A 21,434-nucleotide genomic window follows, 5' to 3' on the forward strand; every position below is an offset into this window, starting at 1 on the left:
ATAGCTATAAAGTAGTACTTACAGTATTCTAAAGAGCCAGAGACTCTTCTTACAGCTGTCCGAGGAGCTAGTAGAGCAAACTGCTCCCTGAGCTGGGTCGATCTTTTGACATCCTTCTCAGAGAAACAGTATTCTTTTTCAGTTATTACAAAGAACTACTGTTGTGAGGACTAATTTGCTTGAGCAGTTCCATATTACATACTCCTTTGCCACAAAACACCCTGTACACTAGTGGCTGGGATATTATTCATTTCTATTAGGCAGCTGTCTCACTTTTGAAATTTATATACAATATAGTATTTAATTTTGGCTTATTTTTTTTATGAAATAGGGAACTGGTTCCATCATTTTTAAGTCCTCACCTTCAGTGTGATACTTCAAACTACTTCAAATTTTTAGTATAATTAGATTCTTCATTTTACATAATAGATTAATCAAAAAGGTGGCATCTTCTTTTAAAAGCACCTCTGCATACGTTTTCTTATTTAATCGTTTTACTTCAATCTTCTCGAAATAAGTAGGGGGAGGTGCTCCAGGTGAAGAAATTAAAGGATTATAAAATGTAGGTAGTTCTAAAAGTGAATGCTGGTAAAGCCCACACAAAGATGCTGGTCTTAAGAGTTTCACTCTAGAAAGCCTTTGATAATATTAAAATAGCAAGAGTCACAGTGGTCTATCCACAGACTCACCACCCTCAGTTAAAATGACACTGGTCATACAGTACATAGTATAAATGGATTTTTGGCTTCAAAAAATAATGACCAGGTTATTGAGTCCACATTACAATCCAGATGTCTTTCTTAAATTTTTTTTTTAAATAATCACAACAGCAATTTTTCTGGCTGTATCCTGGCATTTGGCACTTTACAATAACAATATACAAAAGAGATGACAAGAGATTCTTTAACCAGGCAATCTTCTCTGGAAAGAAGAATGCAGAGGAAGTGCCAACCTTCCTTCTTGGGGAGGCAATTTGATAGTGTGCACTAGAAACACAAAATAGAAGATGGCAATCCAGCTTCCTGGGTCTGACTTGCTTTGAGTACTCTGCACAGTAAAGCAGTAACAGAGGTGGGCAAGAATGGTTCTTGTCCTCAGAATCTGATAATAATTGAAACTGGGATCATTAATAAATGAAAGAAAAAGAGTGAAGGCTTATCCACTTAGTTCAGGCCTGCTTTTCATAGTCAACACTGCACAAACACACCAAAGTGGTAGGGAGCTCTTGGACTGATGTGCTGAAAAATGGGACAATCGGTACTGTGTTCATTAATAACCCAGAAGGGGCTTTGGGTAGTCAGCGCTACTCAGAAGCAATGCGAAAGAAAGTAGAGGGGTTCATGTATAATGGGTGGGACCAAGGAAAGTGCCACTGATAATTTTTTAAGTCTAAGAGAAAAGGCCTTGTCCAGTCAACATTACCCAGCAAAGAGGCAAAAGGGGCACGGTAGGGGGAAGGGAGAAGGGAGAGAACATAATCTTATCTAATAGCTGAATATATGGACACCTGAGATTGTGAACAATAGTCTGTAAAAAGGGGCCAAGGGCACACAAGGGGCAGGGCGAGGATGTAAAGCGTGACACCATGGCTACCTGTGATTTTACACACTGGAGCAATGCAAATGGGGCGGGAGTATGGACCACTGTTTGAGGGACAAGTGCATGGAATACTGCAATGTTTATACTTTATTATGCCATGGGAACTGAGGGTAGGGTGGGGTGGGGTGCTTGCTTAACAAGGTCAGGGAGGGGAAAAACCATTGATAACTGCCATTGTACCTATTAACAGTCCCAGGAGAAGTTTTGAGTAGTCAGCAGCCCCTGCAGTAATACAAAGAGGGTACAAGGGCATAATATCCCACTCTAACAGAAGGAAACATGTGTAATTACAAATATGCACATTAATAGTACAAGGGACCTTAGTGGGTCAGTATCCCCGATGTATGCAAAAAAGATCGAGGAATCTTATCTAATAATCAGTACCCTTGATAATTGTTATTATTGCATGTTAATTGTCCAAGAGCTGAGATTATGAGTAGTTAGCACTCCTCAGTAGCAATCCAAAGCATAGTGGTAGGAACACAGGGTCTTTTTCTACTACACAGGTCCACAAATAGAATTATGACATTAATATTAAAAAGAAAAGGGTCCATTCATAGTTAACATGCCCCTGATGGAAGAGAAGTATGTGGAAATCAAGTCTTAGTCTAAAAGAAGAGGCAGACAATTGCATTAATGCATATTAAGTCCAAAACAAGGGGCATTAAGTGAATAGCATCCCCATCACTTACAATTGTGCACTTTGATTGTCCAAATGTAAGGGTCTTATGGAGCGGACACTCCCTGCCAGAGGGGAAAGGAAGATTGTGGGTGGGGTGTGGCAGGGGATGCTTCCATGTCTATTACACTTTGCTCTAAAAGCAAAGAAGGTACAGGAACATGCTTAGAAAATTGTGTTTGTGCACATGAACATTCCAAGTGAAAGAGTCTTGAAAAGTGGGGACTACCTGCTAAAAATGCTAAGAAAGTAGGTAGGATCCTTATCTAGTGCACAGACCACAAGCAAATGTAATTGCATGTATTAACAGTCCACAACAACAGGAGTTTGGTTGATCAGGACATCCTGCTGTACTACAAAGGACAGGTGAGGGGGTATGACCTTAATCTACTGACAAAGAGAAACGAAAATTTCAATTATGTATATTAATAGTTCACCAAAAGGGGCCTTGGAGGAAAGTGGTATGCCCCAAGTAATCCAAAGGGGGTACAATTGTCCAAGAAGTGATAGGGTTACGGACAGCTGCAATCATTCACATTAACTGTCCAAATGTAATTATCATAAGGAGTTGGCACCCAGTATTGAAAAGAGGTGGAACATCCTTATCTGGGGTACAAGAACCCACATAAATGCAATTATGCATATCAACAAGTCAAGAAAAGGGGACTTAGGGGTCAGCAACCCTGGTAAACTGCAAGTGGAGGGTGAGAGGGTAAGACTTTGTTTAATTAGGATGAACCTTGTGGTGCTTATGTACATTAATGTCCAAGGGACATTGCTGTGGTCAATTAAAACCATGTACTTTGGAAAAATGTAAGAATCTTGAAGCAGTGAGTACTCCCTGTTGAAAAGCAGAGAGTGTATGAGAAGGTGTCCTTATCTAGTAGGCAGGAATATGGACAAGCCAAGAAAAGAGCCTTAGTGATCAGCACCCCAACTATACTGCAAAAGGAGTCTACGAGTAGGACCTTATTCAAATAAGATAAGCTGTGTGCAGTTATGCACATCAGTTTCCAAGGTGCGTGCCTGTGGTCACTTACAATTGTGCACCTTATTGTCCAAATGTAAGGGTCTTGTAGAGCACTCCCTGCTGGGAGGAAAAGACTGCAGGTAGGTGCGGTGGGGCAGAGGAGGCTTCGTTGTCTGGTACACAGAAACCTGGATAAATATAATCCCACATATAACAGGCCAGGAAAATGGGCCTTGGTAATCAGCACCCCTGCTGTACTGCAAAAGGAGTCTGAGAGTAGGACCTTATTCAGATAGGATGGGCCATGTGCAGTTATGCACCTCAATGTCCAAGGTGCGTGCCTGTGGTCATTTACAATTGTGCACCTTGAATGTCCAAACATAAGTCTTATGGAGCAGGCACTTCCTGCCGGAAAGGAAAGGAAGACTGTGGGTGAGGTGTGGCAGGGGAGGTTTCCATGTCTATTACACAGGAACCCGGAGAAATATAATCACATACATAACAGGCCAGGAAAAGGGGCCATGTTGATCAGCACCCCTGCTGTACTGCAAAAGGGGTCTGAGAACAGGACCTTATTCAGATGGGATGGGCCGTGCGCAGTTACGCACATCAATTCCAAGGTGCGTGCCTGTGGTCACTTACAATTGTGCACCTTGACTGTCCAAATGTAAGGGTCTTATGGAGCGGGCACTCCCTGCTGGAAGGGAAAGGAAGATTGCGGGTGGGGTGTGGCAGGGGAGGCTTCCATGTCTATTACACAGGAACCGGGACAAATATAATCACACACATACCAGGCCAGGAAAAAGAGCCTTGGTGACCAGCACCCCTGCTGTACCGCAAAAGGTGTCTGAGGATAGGACCTTATTCAGATGGGATGGGTCATGTGCAGTTACACACATCAATGTCCAAGGTGCGTGTCTGTGGTCACTTATAATTGTGCACCTTGATTGTCCAAATGTTAAGGGTCTTACGGAGCGGGCACTCCCTGCTGGAAGGGAAAGGAAGATTGTGGTTAGGGTGTGGCAGGGGAGGCTTCCGTGTCTATTACACAAGCACCGGGACAAATATAATCACACACATATCAGGCCAGACAAAAGGGCCTTGGTGTTCAGCAGCCTTGCTGTACCACAAAAGGGGTCTAAGAGTAGGACTTTATTCAGATGGGATGGGCCATGTGCAGTTATGCACATCAATGTCCAAGGTGCATGGCTGTGGTCACTTACAATTGTGCACCTTGATTGTCCAAATGTAAGGGTCTTATGGAGTGGGCACTCCCTGCTGCAGAGGAAAGGAAGACTGGGAGTGGGGGTGGGGCAGGAAAAGCTTCCTTTTCTAATATACAGGAACCCAGACAAATACAATCACGCATATAATAGGGCAGGGAAAGAGGCCTTGGTGATCAGCACCCCTGCTGTACTGCAAAAGGGGTCTGAGAGTAGGACCTTATTTACATGGAATGGGTCGTGTGCAGTTATGCACATTAATGTCCAAGGTGCATGCCTGTGGTCATTTACAATTGTGCACCTTGACTGTCCAAATGTAAGGGTCTTACAGAATGGGCACTCCCTGCTGGAAGGGAAAGGAAGACTGGGAATGGGGTGTGGCAGGGGAGGCTTCCATGTCTATTACACAGGAACTGAGATAAATATAATCAACACACATAACAGGCCAGGAAAAGGGGCCTTGGTGACCAGCACCCCTGCTGTACTGCAAAAGGGGTCTGAGAACAGGACCGTATTCAGATGGGATGGGCCGTGTGCAGTCACGCACATCAATGTCCAAGGTGCATGCCTGTAGTCACTTCACGATTGTGCATCTTGATTGTCAAAACGTAAGGGTCTTATGGAGCAGGTACTCCCTGCTGGAAGGGAAAGGAAGATTGTGGGTAGGGTATGGCAGGGGAGGCTTCCATGTCTATTACACAGGAACCAGGACAAATATAATCCCACACATATCAAGCCAGGAAAAAGGGCCTTGGTGATCAGCACCCCTGCTGTACCGCAAAAGGAGTCTGAGAGTAGGACCTTATTCAGATGAGATGGGCCGTGTGCAGTTACGCACATTAATTGTCCAAGGTGCATGGTTGTGGTCACTTATAATTGTGCACCTTAACTGTCCAAATGTAAGGGTCTTACGGAGCAGGCATTCCCTGCTAGAAGGGAAAGAGAGATTGGGGGTGGGGTGTGGCAAGGGAGGTTTCCACATCTAATACACAGAAACCGGGACAAATATAATCACACACATACCAGGCCAGGAAATGGGGCCATGGTGATCAGCACCCCTGCTGTACTGCAAAAGGGGTCTGAAAGTAGGATTTTATTCAGCTGTGATGAGCTGTGTGTAGTTATGTCCATCCATGTCTAAAGTGCATGGTTGTATTCACTTAACAATCATGCACCTTGACTGTCCGAATGTGAGGGTCTTAGGGAGTGGGCACTCCCTGCTGAGATATGTGGAGAGGACCCTCCTTTTCTAGTGCATAGGAACCCAGACAATTATAATCACACATAACAGGCCAAGAAAAGGGGACTTGGTTATTAGCACCCCTTCTGTACTGCAAAAGTGGTCTGAGAGTAGGACCTATTTCACATGGAATGAGCAGTGCACAATTACACACATTAATGTCCAAGAGGCATGTTTGTGGTCACTTACAATTGTGCACCTAGACTTTCCAAATAAAAGGGTCTTATGGGTGGGCACTTCCTGCTAGAATGAAAATGGGGATGAGGGGAGGACTTTCCTTCTCTAGTGCATAACAACCTGGACAAATACAATCATACATATTGGAGGCCAAGAAATGGGGCTTTAGGTGTCACCAACCATGCTGTCCTTCAAAAGGAGTGTCAAAAGGAAGGATCCTAAAGTAATTGTCATTAGGCACATTAACAGTTTGAGAAAGGGGCCTTAAGTAATAGTACCCCATGCAGTAAAGCAAAGAGGGTGTGAAAGGTCAGAAACCCAAGTCTAATCGAAGGACCATTGACAACTGCAATTATATGCATCTACAGTCTGAAGAGAAGGGCTTAATGTTGGTTACCACTCTCTGCTTTGATAAGTACAGGAGTCCTGATAAAAGGCACAGCTGTAGACAACTGAAAATGTGCATGCAACAACTAAGATTATGCATGCTAACTTTACTAATCTAAGGATCTTAAGTAGTAGGTACTTCCTGCTGGAATGTAAATAGAGTGGGTGGTGTCCTTACTTGGTAAAAAGGTATAAGAGCAAATATAAGTATGCACATTAACAGTACGAGAGTGAATTCAGGCTATTTAGAAGCTCCTGCAGTAATGCAAATGGAGCAAGGACCCAGGATTCTACTCTAACACTGGGGCACATCAACTATTGTTAATTATGTGCATTTAAGCAGTATAGGAGAAGCAGCACTAGCTAGTTAGCACTCCTGCTGCTTTGCCAAGGAGGTGGGAGGGGGATGGAATTCCTGAGCAATTGTTTTGCTTTTTTTCTTTATATGTTGGCCAGGCTGGTCTCAAACTTCTGGCCTTAGGGCATCCTCCCACCTCAGCCTCCCAAAGTGCAGGGATTACGGCTGTGAGCCACCACACCCGGCCTCAGGGCAATTTTGCACATTAAAAGTTCAAAAAAGGCTTTAGGCAAACAGTAACCCCTGGTACGATACTGAGAAGTTAAGACATTAGCTTATTGGGAGGGACCATAGACAATTGAAAGCATGGACATGAAGAGTCATGGACAATTAGAAATATACACATTAAGAGTCCCAAGAGAAAGACTTTGGGTTGCTAGCATCCCTTTCTGTAATGTAAAAGGGGTAGAATATTGGTTTAAAGGGAGAGACCATGAACATTGGAATTTTGCACATTCACAGTCCCAGGGAAATGTAACATAGGTAATTAATACCCCTTGCTGTAAAACAAGGAGGGTGCAATGGATCTGATCTGAAAGACATTGTTGTGAGCAATTGCCATGGTTCACATTAACTATCCTAGTGCAGAGGTCTTGAGTAGAGGTCATCCACTGCTGAACACAAGGAGTGGGGTCTTTAGTGCACAGAAAGAAGGACAAATCCACGTAGAACATTGAGTACAAAAGAAATGTCCTTGTGATTAGCACCCTCTACTATAATGCCAAGAGGGTGTGAGCTGTTGGGATCTTAATTTAATGGAAGAGACGATAATTGCAATTATGCGCATTAACAGTCTCAAGTACCCCCTGCTGTAAGACAAAAGGAATATGAGGGGATGAGATCCCAGACTAATACAAGATAGGGACAAATGCATTTTGCACATCAATAATTTCTGGAGGAGGGGCATTAGGTAATCAGGACCCTCTTGATGTAAAGCAAAGATGGTACAGGAACCTTGATATAAAAGACTCACTTCTAATCAGTTAGGATTGTGCACATAAACTGCCCTCGTACAGAGGTCTTGTATACTAAGGGTCCCCTGCTGGAATACAAAGGGAGTGGAAGGGTTAGTGCACATGGTCGTGGATAGATACAATTATGAACATCAATACACAAGAAGAGTCCTTGGGTGATCAGCCCACATTGTAGTGTGCAAATAGGATACAGCGGCCCTTTCTAATGGACAGGACTCTGGACAATTGCAACTGAGCAATTAGCTGTCCAAGAGCTGTTACTGAATAATCTGCTCTCATTAGCAACATCCCAGAGGATGCGGTAGGAATCCATTTTTATTGCACAGAACCATGGATATATGCAATTATATGTATCAACTGTTTTTTTTTTTTTTTCTTTTCTTTTTGAACCCGGGCACGGCAGTGAGAGCGCCAAATCCTAACCACTAGACCACCAGGGATCAACTGTTTAAGAGAAAGAAACTTGGGTAGTCAGAACTCAGCAGCAATGGCAAAGGGGACAACCTAGACTAATGGATGGGACCATGGACAATTAGTGTTTTACATATTAATGCAAAGCTGTAGGTAGTTCACACTAACTAGGAGTAATGTTAAGGGCATACATAAGTTGGTCTTTTCTGTTAGGCAGAACCATGAATAATTACTATTGTATCCATTAACAGTCCAAGAGAAGGGGCTCTAAGAATGAGTCCCTCTGCTGTTGTGCAAAGACGTTTGCAAAGGCCATAGTGTAACTAACAGAACTATGGATAATTAGGAGTTTACTCAGTAATTTCCGACACTGTTAAATCTCAGGTAGTCAGCACTGCCTGAAGGCAAATGCAAAGGTGACTGGAAGTCTTTATGATTAATGGGTGAGACAATTAACAATTACTACTTGGTTCTTTAATTATCCAAGAACTGCAGGATTCCCCAGAAGCACAGCAAAAAGCGCAGTAGGGTGCCTTTGTTTAATAGTTAAAGCTATGACAATTGTGACTGAGCATTTTAACTGTTCAACAAAAGACTTGGGTTGTCTGAGACCCCCTGCTGAATGCAAATGGAGTTGAGTGCTGTCTAATCCAATGGGCAGGATTACTGGTAATCAGAATTTTACTCACTGCACAGTTTTAGGTGGCAACACAGTACGTGAGAAAAAGCCACTACTCAAAATTGGGACTATGACTACAGAAGCAATGACAGATAAATGGTTTCTCCTTTAAGGGCAAGGGATTGAGAAAACGATAAGTAATTCAAATTATGGGCAATAATGCTCTGATAGAAAGCTCTCAATTAATATTCCCTAACCTCAACGTACCGGGTAAAGAAATTCTTTGTTCTGAGACCCCAGACAAATGGGATTGTATGCATTAACTGAAAATGGTCAAGGAGTCAGTACAGAAATTCAGCAATGCCAAGGGTAAACAGAATATCCCAGTGTAATAGGATAAACAATGGACGACTTATTTTGAAAATTAGAGTGACTTTCGAGAGAAGCTGGGCAGGACTGGGGGACTCAAGGGCTAGGACTGGGACTGGGGCTAGGGCTGGGGCACTAGGGGACTGGGGCTGGGGCAGAGCTGGGTGGGGAGAGAAGGGCTAGGGCTAGACTGGGGGTTTGCTGGGAGGGCTGGGGAAGAACTGGAAACTACGCAGGCAGGATACAATAGAAAAGTGAAATATGGACGTTAATACTCCAATTTAGTAAGTCTGAATAGAGAACACCAGACCACAGCAATTCAAGTTTCCTGCCTGATAAGTAGGTGATTAGTCAGTTAGTGCAGCATCAAGGATGGGAACAAAGCAAGACCTGGACCTGTGTAAACCTTCAAACACTCTTTTTTACATTAGGTCAACACTCTTTTTTACATTAGGTCACGAAGTTAAATTTTTAACTGTTTCTGTGCTACAACTCTTCAAAAATCCAAAGGAAAGTAGTTAAGTCAATTTCAAAGAAAATAATCATCAATTTTTTTAAATTGTAAATGATTTGACTTTGACTACTGCCAAAAAAAGGTCAAGGAATTTCTAAAGAGAAACTGAAAACTTTAAGGAATTTTAAGGAACGCAAAATGAAAACTCATTAACTGTAATTAAAATGAATTCTACAAATAAAGCCTCATAATACATTCCTATAATAGTCACTTAAGACTTAAATTCAAACTAGCAAACCACACAATCAGACTGTATGACTGACATCCAAAAGATAAATATAAATCAAAATCCGACCCCAGCATTAGCCAAGGGGTAAGTGTGTTCCGCTTGAGGAAGGCAGGAATTCCTCTTCTGCCACCTGTTGGCCAACGATCATCTGCGATCCATTCTGGTCCTTGCCACCGCTCACCACCACGTCCACACCAAGCATGCCTGGAGCACTGCCAATGGCCACAGTGCAGGGCAGACCAGAGGGGGTGGGGCGGCGGGGGAGGGGGGTGGGGGTGGGGGTGGGGAGTGGGGGATGGGGGCTAACAGACTTAGCCTTAGGCAAGGCACCAATACGGAGGAATGGAGTGAGGTTCTGACCACACAGCCATATATCCAGCACTGCAAGACGCAGTACTGGACAGGAGGGGGACAAATGAAAGGGGACAGAGGTGAAAAGACCAAATATCCTTGAAAAGACCTTGAAAATACCTTATGTACCGCCCAATGGGAGACATACAAGTGGCCCCTCCACTCCTGACTAGCTAAAGACATCTGCAAAGTGCTATGCTAATTCACCCAAGTACTCGCTGAGTAGCCAGACAGTGTCATCAGCCTAATTCCATCTTCTGCTCTAATTGGCTGTGACCAATTCCACCCCCATTTCTAATTGGTTGGGTTATGCAGCAATCCAGCACTGTCCATCCCACCTTTTCTCCCGCTCTGCACAGCACTAGGCGGCAAAAACCGCCATCTTTAACAATGCGGCAAGCCCGCCATGATTGCACAGAGCAAAAGCCCGCCATGATATCCACGTGACAAGAGCCATGATATGCAGATGACAACGCCTGCCATATTGTCCCTGCAGCAAAACCCAACACGAAAAGCACACAGCAAAGACAAAGAGGCCCGCCATGTTTTACACTGCGGCAAGACCTTCAGCCGCCATTTTTTCCTGTATGACTGCACATGTCCACCACCATGCTAACCACTGTAACAAAGCCTCGCCCATCATGATGTGGCCTCCCGCCACTTGAACGCTGCGACATAACTGGATCCGCCATTTTAGACAATCTAACAAAGCGCAGCCCGCCATGCTGAGTAATGCCGCAATGTCAAAATCGCCATTTTAAGTCCTGCACCTTAGTCTTTTCGAATCTCTCATTTTCAACTAGTCCCTTGTACTGATACAAGACGATTCTGTCTTATTGCCTCGCGATACAACAATCACGCAAAGCTCCTAAAAAGCCCCAAATCGTCATTCAGATAGGTTTAGCTCATGCAAGGCACATGACTTCCTCTGCCTAACCAGCTAACATCCATCTTGCCTCCCTAGTTTATAATTAGCACAAACAACTAGCCCTAACCCGAGTTATGCGGCAAGTCTAAAATGGCGGCCACTTTTCCTCCACAACCTGAACACGCCCTTAGCTTAACTGCAGAGTCATTCCCCTGTCAAAGGCGTAGATACACTCACAAACCACCAAATGATCAGCAGCAAAAAAAGTGAAGTTATTCCAGAGAGTGCAACAACCCACAAAACCAACATTTTTTCATCCATAAAAAGTACCGATGAGCGATCAAAAAAAAATCAAAGCAGGTATCCGCGGCCCCGATGGGCCAGGAAAAAAAAAAATTAAAGCAGGTATCCGAGGCCCCGATGGGCAAGGAAAAATAAAAAATAAAAGCAGGTATCCGAAGCCCCGATGAGCCAAAAAAAAGAAAAATTTTTAAAAGCAGGTATCCGTCACCCCGATGGGCCAGAGTGTTGGGGGGTCAGAGGGGAAGGGAATCAGCAGGTATCCGATGCCCCGATGGGCTAAGGAAAAAAAAAAAAAAAAAGCAGGTATCCGCGGCCCCGATGGGCAAGTAAAAAAAAGAATTAAAAGGCAGGTATCCACGGCCCCGTTGGGCAAAGAAAAAATAAGACCAGGTATCCGCAGCCCCGATGGGCAAATATAGAAAAGAGAGTGGAAGAATAGAAGACTGACCCACAAAAAGCAAAGATGTCAACCAAAAATGATCCCCCAAAAAAATTCCTTAAATATAAAAAATTGCCTCAAAATATTCCAAATACTTTCAAAAAAAATATGGAGGACGTGTCAAGAAAACACCTGGTTAAAGTATAGAATTTTTAAAATATTTTATGGAATTTAGGTGATTTTTTCTAAAGAAATACGCCATAAGGAGTGTTGGGGGACTAGAAAATGTTCTAGAAAGAACCCCAAGTGCAGAGAGATCTTCAGTAAGGAAGCTTCCAGCCCCGGGAGAGGAAGAAATATGGCTGCAGCAGCGAACTGCAGCGCTTTAAGAACTGAGCGGGGTGGGGGGGGCTGAGGGCGGAGAGAGCATAAGAGGCGTGGCCTAGAAGATTGAAAGCCCGACATCTTTGTGATTTGGTTGGTTGAAAATTTACCCAGTAACTACAAAAAGGAAATTTGAAGAAAGCAAAGACATACTGGAAAAAGCATTAACTGGAAGTAGACTTCATTTCTAGTCCATGAGTCACAACCTCAATGGGTTTTCCAGTTCTCATCTATAACATAAGGACATTGAATAAATCAAGCAATAATTAATGCTAAAATTCTCCATAAACTGCATTATAAATGTCAAAATGTTAATTCAGTTTGGTTTTGAGATTCGTGGAAGGGATAGATAGAGCTTTGATGTAAAGTATCCAAATGTATCATTCAAACCAGAATTTGTAACTCCTGCACCAAACTTTTGAACCAAAGACGCTAGAAAGGAGTAATACATTGAAGGTGGTACCATCTTCAAGGGACTCTCCATTCCATTATCCAATGTAATAGATTACAAACATAATAATGAAGGATTATTCCTGGTTTATACATTATCATACAGAGTCCTATAGAGGTTACATCATGTGTATGAGGTCACACACCATGATTCTGTGTCAATGTATTTTTTACTCCAACTCTCTACCTTGTATGGCTCCCATATGAGAGAACCGAAGTGCTTATGAGTCAATTGGTGAGCAAGAGAGAAGAAGGAAAGAAAGACATTTCATACAATGGTTATTTGGTTCCTAAATAATCAGGAAAGAGTGTTGTTTGTGACTTGTTTGTAATTTTTTAGCTATGACTCTTTAATCTTTCTATTTTCCTATTTCCTATTTCCTCCGTGAATCTGAGGAATCCGACATTGGACCAACCGTAATGGCACAACAGTGAAGTTGACCCTCTGTCAGTAACTGGTATGTGGGAGGAAAAAAAGCTCATATAAAAGCCAAAGCTGCCCTCAGAAACCTGGCTATTTCAATGCGAACAATTAATCTCATAAACTCTTCTATGTTCTTTGAGAAACAACAGAGAACTGGAAGGGAGACAATGGCAGCTAAGTATCATAGAGCAACTTCTAGAAAGTCAAAGAATACATTACCCTCCCACTGGCTGAACTAGAAAGTATAACTATCAACCCAAATCTATCCGGTAAGCATGCTCTTCAGTTTCCAGATAAATAATAAAGTATGCAAATTTTCTTCCTTAAGAAATACCCTCCATCTTCCAAGTGTCCTTGGATCAAACAACAAAAGTAATCTGACTTGTCATTCCAAATGAGGGTAATTGTATTGTAAAGTGGTACGAAACAATGGTATCTTTGAGAAAACAGTGCTTAACAAAAAGTGAGACTACTTACAGTGACACCTATAAAGTGGCTACGGGAAAGACTGGATTACCAAACCTCTAACACATGTTTATCTACTAGAAGTTTCTATAAGTGTGGAAATTTTTCTATACTTTTAAGAAATTTGGTTGGCCGGGCACGGTGGCTCACTCCTGTAATCTCAGCACTTCGGGAGGCCGAGGCAGGTGAATCACCTGAGGTCAAGAGTTCGAGACCAGCCTGGCCAACATGGCAAAACCCTGTCTCTACTAAAAATACAAAAATTAGCCAAGCATAGTGGCAGGTGCTTATAATCCCAGCTACTTGGGAGTCTGAAGCAGGAAAATCACTTGAACCTGGGAGACGAAGGTTGCAGTGAGCCGAGATGGTGCCACTGCACTCCAGCCTGGGTGACAGAGCGAGACTCCATCTCAAAAAAAAAAAAAAAAAAAAAGAAAGAAAAAATTTGGTTAGGGAAAAATTTTCTAAACAGGACTCAAGTAGCATCAACTATAAAAAAAACTTGATAAATTTGACTCTGAAATTAAAACCTTTTGTTTCACAAAAAATACCTTTTGAAATAAAAAGGCAAAATCACAATTTATAAACTGGTTGTCCTGGGTTTCTGTGACTAGACCCTGGTTCCAGGTGGGCAGCCACACTAGCAAATCACTCTCATTGGTCGTCATTGGATTTTTTTAAATGGGAACTCTTAAGATTAGGCATGCAAAATGGTGCTGATGTGCCGATATGGGGTGGCACTCACATTGGTCACAGGTCAAAGCTATGGCCTACCTAGGTCCACTGTTGACTCTTAGGCTAAAGAAACTGCAAAAGCAAGAAATGTATATTGTTTCAATACAAAGAGGTTCTAAAGTGCCATTGCAATGGAAGTAGTACAATGTTGCTATGTTTTTCTCATGAAGGGAGATATGAAATTAGCCAGGAATGGTGCATTTGACAATAAAGAACACAAAGAGATTTCTGGACCTAAAAAGGAAGATAAGGTGCAAGGTCATGATAAAAAATTGGTATGTGAACTGTTGAATAAACAAATATGTAAGCATTTAGTCTCCACCTGGTATTCTAAATCTTCTTTGAAAATCACTCACATGGGCCCATCCAAGTATTTGTTATATATATATATATATACATATTTTTTTTTTTTTCTTTTGAGACGGAGTTTCACTCTTGTTGCCCAGGCCGGAGTGCAATGGCACAATTTTGGCTCACCACAACCTCCACCTCCCGAGTTCAAGTGATTCTCCTGCCTCAGCGTTCTGAGTAGCCGGGATTAAAGACACCATGCCTGGCTAATTTTGTATTTTTAGTTGAGACAGGGTTTCTCCATGTTGGCCAGGCTGGTCTCAAACTCCTAACCTCAGGTGATCCACCCGTCTCAGCCTCCCAAAGTTCTGTGATTATAGGCATGAGCCACCACGCCCAGCCTTGTAATATATTTTTAATCAAACTTTACACTAAAAGGAACTTCTGAAAAATATTTGCCTAGGCCTCTGAATGTCCTAATACAGTCCTGCCCTCTTCTGCCATTTGTCACCTTCAGGCTTTATTTACTCCCCTGCCCCTACCAGCTTTCAATTCACTTTACTTCCTCCCCTTCCGGACCTGGCCTCACCTTCACTACTGCTTGGCTTCATTTTATAAACCTGTTAGGGTCAGAAGTATGGAAACTGAGACACTAGAAGGAAAAGTGACTTGCTCAAAGTCAATTAGCTAGTAAGAGCTGGGCTCTGATAGGGATGTTTCAAGCATATTTTCTGTAGCCATACCATAGCTGTGTTTGCATCCTCTTCTTTGGGCTCCCAATTGCATGGCACACAATAGGAAGAAATCAGGTCCTCTTTTAAAGATTCAGATTATTCCAGTTCTAGGCTTGTGATTATGTTAATCTGTACATCCTCTCCGCTGCTAAATTAGAACACAAAAAGCCGCTACTGTCGATTTAGCCACAAGATGGCAGCATAAAATTATCAAAGAAGCACTGAGCCTGTCTGCAGGAAAGGAGCCAAAGTCTTATACGGAGCAGGACCAGAATCTGATGAGAAGGGGGTAAGCCTGATCCATACAAAGTCAGTATCAGAAGAAAGGGTCAAAGAAAAGTGCTCAACCCTCTCTAATTTGATGAGCCCCCCTACTAAGCGGGAGTCTGTCTTTGCCTTCAGGGCAATGCCATTTAAAAAGGACTTTGATGAAGCATTCAGGATCTAATTAGCCGGCTGGTGGGGGTCCTCCAAATCAAAGCAGTTAAAGGGATCAGTACATATTAAGGAAATGAAAATAAAAGACATGGGGAAGGGCTCTTTACAACTCAAAGGGCTGTCTGCAATGTGGGAAGTCGACGAATAGTTTTGTTGTGTGTAGTTCTACATAAATAAGGACGTCTGAATACTCTGAGCTATGCAAAGATGAAACAGAACACCTCCAGAACTGGTGAATGCCAATTTCTGAAGGCCTGCAAGCCAACAGTGGATTTTGTGAGGATGCTACAGAGACAATTAACAGATAGGAAAGTTGTGCTATATGTCTTGAAAGGGTCTTCCAAATAGCCCCCAATCCTATGAACCTCATCACAGTACTTGGAGCATTCCTCTAGCCCTTAAACACACTATTTATGATATCCTTCAAGGGTATATTAGGATGTTGGGAAAGGTTTTCTAGTTTATCAGTGAGTGTATGCTTAACAATTGTATACATACTTAACGTCAACATCAAAAATACTGAAAACGGTTCGTGCACAGTGGCTCAATGCCTGTAATCCCAGCACTTTGGGATCCCAAGGCAGATGGATTGCCCAAGATCAGGAGTTCGAGAGCAGTCTGGCCAACATGGTGAAACCCTGTCTCTACTAAAAATACAAAAAAATTTAGCTGAGCATGGTGGCATGCCCCTGTAATCCCAGCTACTCAGGAAGCTGAGGCAGGGGAATTGCTTGACCCAGGGAGTTGGAGGTTGCAGTGAGCCTAGATCACGCCACTGCACTCTAGCCTGGACAACAGGGCAAGACTCCATCTCAAAAAAAAATAAAAATAAAAAAAATAAAATAAAATACTGTAAATGAGCTGGGTACATTCGCTCATCCCTTTAATCTCAGCACTTTAGGAGGCCAACGCAGGCAAATCATTTGAGGCCAGGAGTTCGAGATCAGCCTGGGAAAATAGTGAGACCTATGTCTCTACAAAAATTAAAAATAAAAAAAAAAAGCCAGGTGGCTGGACGTGGTGGCTCACGCCTGTAATCCAAGCACTTTGGAGGCCAAGGTGGGCGGATCACCTGAGATCGGGAGTTAAGACCAGCCTGACCAACATGGTGAAACTCCATCTTTAAAAAAAAAAATTTTTTTAATAAAAAAAATAGCCAAGCATGGTGGTGCATACCTGTAGTTCTAGCTTCTTAGGAGGCTGAAGCAGGAGGATTGATTGATCCCAGGAGTTCAAGTTTACAGTGGGCTATAATGACCCTACTGAACTCCATACTGGGTGAGAAAGCAAGACGCTATCTCAAAAAAATATTATAATCTATTAAAAACATCACCAGTGGCTGTGCGCAGTGGCTTACGCCTGTAATCCCAGCCCTTCGGGAGGCCGAGGCGGGTGGATCACGAGGTCAGAAGATCGAGACCATCCTGCCCAACATGGCAAAACCCCATCTCTACTATAAATGCCAAAATTAGCTGGGGATGGTGGCATGAGCCTGTAATCCCAGCTACTCGGGAGGCTGAGGCAGAAGAATCGCTTGAACCTGGGAGGCAGAGGTTGCAGTGAGCCGAGATCGTACCACTGCACTCCAGCATGGTGACAAACCGAAACTCCATCTCAAAAAAAAAAAAATCACCAGCCAACACTGGGGAGAGGGAGGAATTTTATTTCCCAAGGTATCACATTACAATATTGAAAATGTGCAGTTTTTATAAAAAACTACAAGGCATATTTTAAAAAAACAGGAAAGTATAGCCAATACACACAGAAAAAAACGATAATTAACAAAAAGTGGACCCTGAGAAAGTACCAACATTAAACTTACCAGACAAGGATTTTAATTAATTAATTAATTTGCTTATTTATTTTCTCATTTTTAGTTTTTCTAGTAGTTCTTTTTCAAACATACATTTAGTTCACAAATAAATGTGTATTTCATGTGGAAAAATGTGGTATTTTGATATACGCATGCATTGTAGAATAATTAAATCAAGCTAATTACTACATATCTCAGCTCACATACTTAGTTTGTGATGAAAATACTTAAAATTTACTCAGCAGTTTTTGACATGTATAATACTTTATCACTATTGTCATCATGCTGTGCAATGTATCTCAAAAACTTATTCCTTCTCTCTAAACTTTATCTTTTTTTTTTTTTTGAATTTCAAGACAACTTTATTCAGACAGGCGCCTCTCAAACAGAACACAGGGAACTTAGGCAGCAGTTATTAAAATACACTCTTGCCAAATGATTTACAACAGAACATAACAGGGAGCAGGCGATCTGTGGGTGGGGCCAGGCTGGGCCCTCTATCTCTCAGGGCCTGAGTCAAGCCCAACCACCCTGCTTAGCAGGGGCTAACCCAGGCTGAGGTCTCACTTCCTCTTACCACAAATTCACACCTCCATTTTCCCCACACCCATCTCTCCCTAGGGTCCTCAAGTGGGAGACGTAGCATCCCTCGGATCCAGGCCCACTCCACTTCACCTCCGGCACCAGTGGGCAGGCTGGGTCTGGGCCTCAAGGGGCCCTGGGCTTGGGGTGTCTATGGCAATAGGAAAATGACATGGACAGGTTCTTCAGGGGTAGGCTAAAGTCCTCTGGCCAGCAGTGCCCAGAGAAAATGGGCAGCAACAGGTAAACCAGCCAGGAGATGGGGTCCACTGAACCCACGGCAGACCCCACCCTCCTGCCCAGACCCTGCCCACACTGGGAGTCAGGACCACTGGGACTCTGATCAGGATAGTGGGTGCTCTCAGCAGTGTGGCAAGCTCAGAGCAGGGCTCCCAAGGGCCATATCACACTGGCTCAAAACTCATAGGTGACACCATCCCAGCAGGAGCTTCCATGGGAGCTGGATCCCAGGGATGCATCCTGAGCACAGGTGGGCAGCCAAGGATCTGGAACATCCTGGGCCCATCTACTGGGTTGCTCCAGGCTGTTTCCAGAACTTGGCGGTGAGTGGGCCTCCTGCCAGGTGGCAAGGCACAACTTAGACCAATCCCTTGGCCTCCATTCCCCATGCAGCTGCCTCTGACTATGAACTAGCAGGCCTATGCTGGCCAGACCACAGGTGGGGTGCTGGAAGTCCTCAGGCCGGCTGGCACCCACTCCTGGTGTCCAGGAGAGACCCACTTGTTCAGATGCATAGGCCTCAGGCGGTTCAAGGCAGTCTTGTAGCCGGAGAGGCAAATAAAAATCAGTTTGAGAGACCGCAGCATCCACTGCTTTGATTGTGATGTTCAAAGGCAAGATGCAAGTCAAGGCAAGTGTCCCAGAGGCCCTGGGCAGCTGAGTGCACCTGTGTTTGAGCTTCCCTGAAGACGGACACTCCCAGCTAACCATCTGAACACCAGGAGAACATCCCCCTTTCCTGGGCTCTGTTCCCAGTCTACCTGCTGGTCCCACCTCAAACCACACACTCCCACCCACACTGCAGCTCCTCCCAAACCCTCCCAATAAGCCACCTTTGTGGGACTTGGAAGCTGCTTAGGATGGGCCCTGCCGTCAGTGGGAAGCCAATCCTAGCAGAAAGGTAAGCTAAAGGACAGTCTCAGGATCTGAGACCCAGTGACTGCCCACCCACTCCCAAGCCTTGGACCTGAAGTACAGGCCTGCCTGTGGCCACTGTGGTGGGCTCACTCCCACCCCCAACAGTGGCCCCAGGAGAGGCTTTCCCAAGAGTTTTCAAACTCTACCCACCCCAGCCCTGGCACCAGGGACTCCCCACCCCCCAATGGAGTGTTAATATCATTAATGTACAGACAAAATCCAAAGATATATCAAAGATGGAGAAACAGCTGGCTCTGATCTCCCTCCCACAGAGCCTTCCCAGGGTTAGCTGAAGATGAGCCCTTTGGCATCTACAGAAGCCAGTCGGAGTTTATGGTTTCATTTGCCCAAAAATACACCTTTGGGGACCTCAAATTCTTTCAAGAATCACTACCACACATATGAATTTGAACATTCGCCACCCTTCCACCATCCCTGTTGCTCCCAGGAACTTCAAAATAAAAATGGCCAGTCTGCCCCACTCTGGGTCCTCGTCTATGGCTGTCTCTTCTTTTCCAGGGGCTGCAGTTCTGATGTGAATGAAAGTGCAGTTCCAGCGCTGGGCCTCTGGCAGGCTGCATCACATGATTGCACAGCAGGAGTTTTGTTTCCGGGCAGTTTTATAGAAGGCTTTAGACTGCGTTCCAAGTGCTTCAGATTTGGACACCAAGTCATCTAGCTTCTCACCTCGTTCTAACAAAGACTCCATGGTGTTGTGCAGAATGATTTTGGTCTCATCTAGTTCGGCCTGTACTTTAGTCATGGGATCAGCTTCTCGTGGGTTCTGGTATCTACTGAGGTGACCCTCTTGGGCTGTATAATCGATTGTAGCAGGGGATCCTACTGGCCAGTCTATCCTGTCGACTTGCTTGGAGAATTCATCTAGTACCTTCTCCAGCAAGGTAAAGGCCACCCGAGATGGGTATTCATTGTCAGCAATGACCACACCTGCAAGACTGTCATTCTGGACATAGACATGGCACAGATAGTCTTGTTCTTTGACAGAAGCTCTAGTGCCTTTCGATGGGCGCTCCACAATCAGTTGACTCGTGAAGGTCATAAATTCCTGAATGCTGGATCTCTGGAAAAAGCTGAAGGAAGACACGTCGTGCGCGGCTTTGAGCAGCACCACCTTGGCGTCGCCTTTGTAGAGGGCGCTGAGGCTATATAGCTTCATGGCTCCGCGCCTTCAGGCAGCCCGCCTGGCCAGCCTCGGGACCCACTCTCAGGGAGCAGCACGGCAGCCACCCCTCAGGACCACCGCCTCCTACCGGGGCCGCTGACGGGGCCGCCTCCGGCTTCCCGCTTTTTATCTTTTGATCAACACATTTTCACCCTCCCTTCAGACTATTAACCACCATTGTACTCTCTATAAGTTCAACTTTTGAAAATTTCACATATAAGTGAGATAATACAGTATTCATCTTTCTGTGCCTGGCTTAACTTAGCATAATGTCCTTCAGGCTCATATTTGTTGTTGCAAATGACATATTTTCTTTTTTTTTAAGGCTTACTCATGTTCCATTGTGTATGTATATCACATTTTCTTTATATTTTCATCTGTTGATGGGCACTTAGGCTGATTCCATATCTTGACTATTGCGAATAATGCTGTAATAAACATAGGAGTGCAAATGTCTCTTCAACACACTGATTTCAATTTCTTTGAATAATACCCACAAGAGGGATTATTGGGTCATAAGATAGTTGTATTTTTAGTGTTTTCAGGAGCCCCCATAATGATTGTACTAATTTACATTTCCACCAACACTGTATAAAGGTTCCCTTTTCCCCACACCCTCATCAACCCTTAACTTTTGTCTTTTGTCTTTTTGATAATACCCATTTAACAGGTGTGAGGCAATATTGCATTGTAGTTTTGATTTGCATTTTCCTTTCTTTTCTTTTTTCCTTTTTTTTTTTTTGAGATGGAGTCTCACTCCATCACCCAGGCTGAAGTTCAGTGGCATGATCTTGGTTCACAGCAACCTCCACCTCCCGGGTTCAAGTGACTCTCCTGCCTCAGCCTCCTGAGTAGCTGGGATTACAAGTGCAAGCCACCACACCTGAGTAATTTTTGTATTTATAGTAGAGATGGGGTTTCACCATGTTGGCCAGGATGGTCTCGATCTCCTGACCTCATGATCCACCCCCCTCAGCCTCCCAAAGTGCTGGGATTCCAGGTGTGAGCCACCGTGCCAGGCCTTATTATTATTATTGTATTATTATTATTTTAGAGGCAATCTCATTCTGTTGCCCAGGCTATAGATACTACAGTGATGCTATCTCAGCTCATTGCAACCTCTGCCT

The 21,434-nt window shown here is 43.9% G+C and overlaps 1 long non-coding RNA gene and 1 pseudogene across 6 annotated transcripts in view; both read right to left on the bottom strand.

Moving 5' to 3' along the window:
- Positions 1-12,025, bottom strand: part of LOC116532217 — a 31,423-nt gene extending 19,398 nt beyond the window's left edge. For 3 of the 5 annotated variants that reach the window (XR_004260774.1, XR_004260773.1, XR_004260772.1), the window contains exon 1: positions 23-9,441. This is a non-coding gene — a long non-coding RNA (uncharacterized LOC116532217). Of the gene's footprint in view, positions 1-22; positions 9,442-9,815 lie in introns of those variants that run through there. The other 2 variants (XR_004260776.1, XR_004260775.1) reach the window with 1 other exon arrangement.
- Positions 12,026-17,723: 5,698 nt separating this feature from the next.
- LOC116532218 lies at positions 17,724-20,343 on the bottom strand (annotated as a pseudogene). Its single transcript, XR_004260777.1, has one exon. The product of XR_004260777.1 is annotated as a synaptobrevin homolog YKT6 pseudogene (transcript).
- Between the last annotated feature and the right edge of the window lie 1,091 nt (positions 20,344-21,434).

Source organism: Sapajus apella, unplaced genomic scaffold (genome assembly GCF_009761245.1).
Source record: "Sapajus apella isolate SASKATOON/1434 unplaced genomic scaffold, GSC_monkey_1.0 scaffold75, whole genome shotgun sequence".
Taxonomy (NCBI): domain Eukaryota; kingdom Metazoa; phylum Chordata; class Mammalia; order Primates; family Cebidae; genus Sapajus; species Sapajus apella.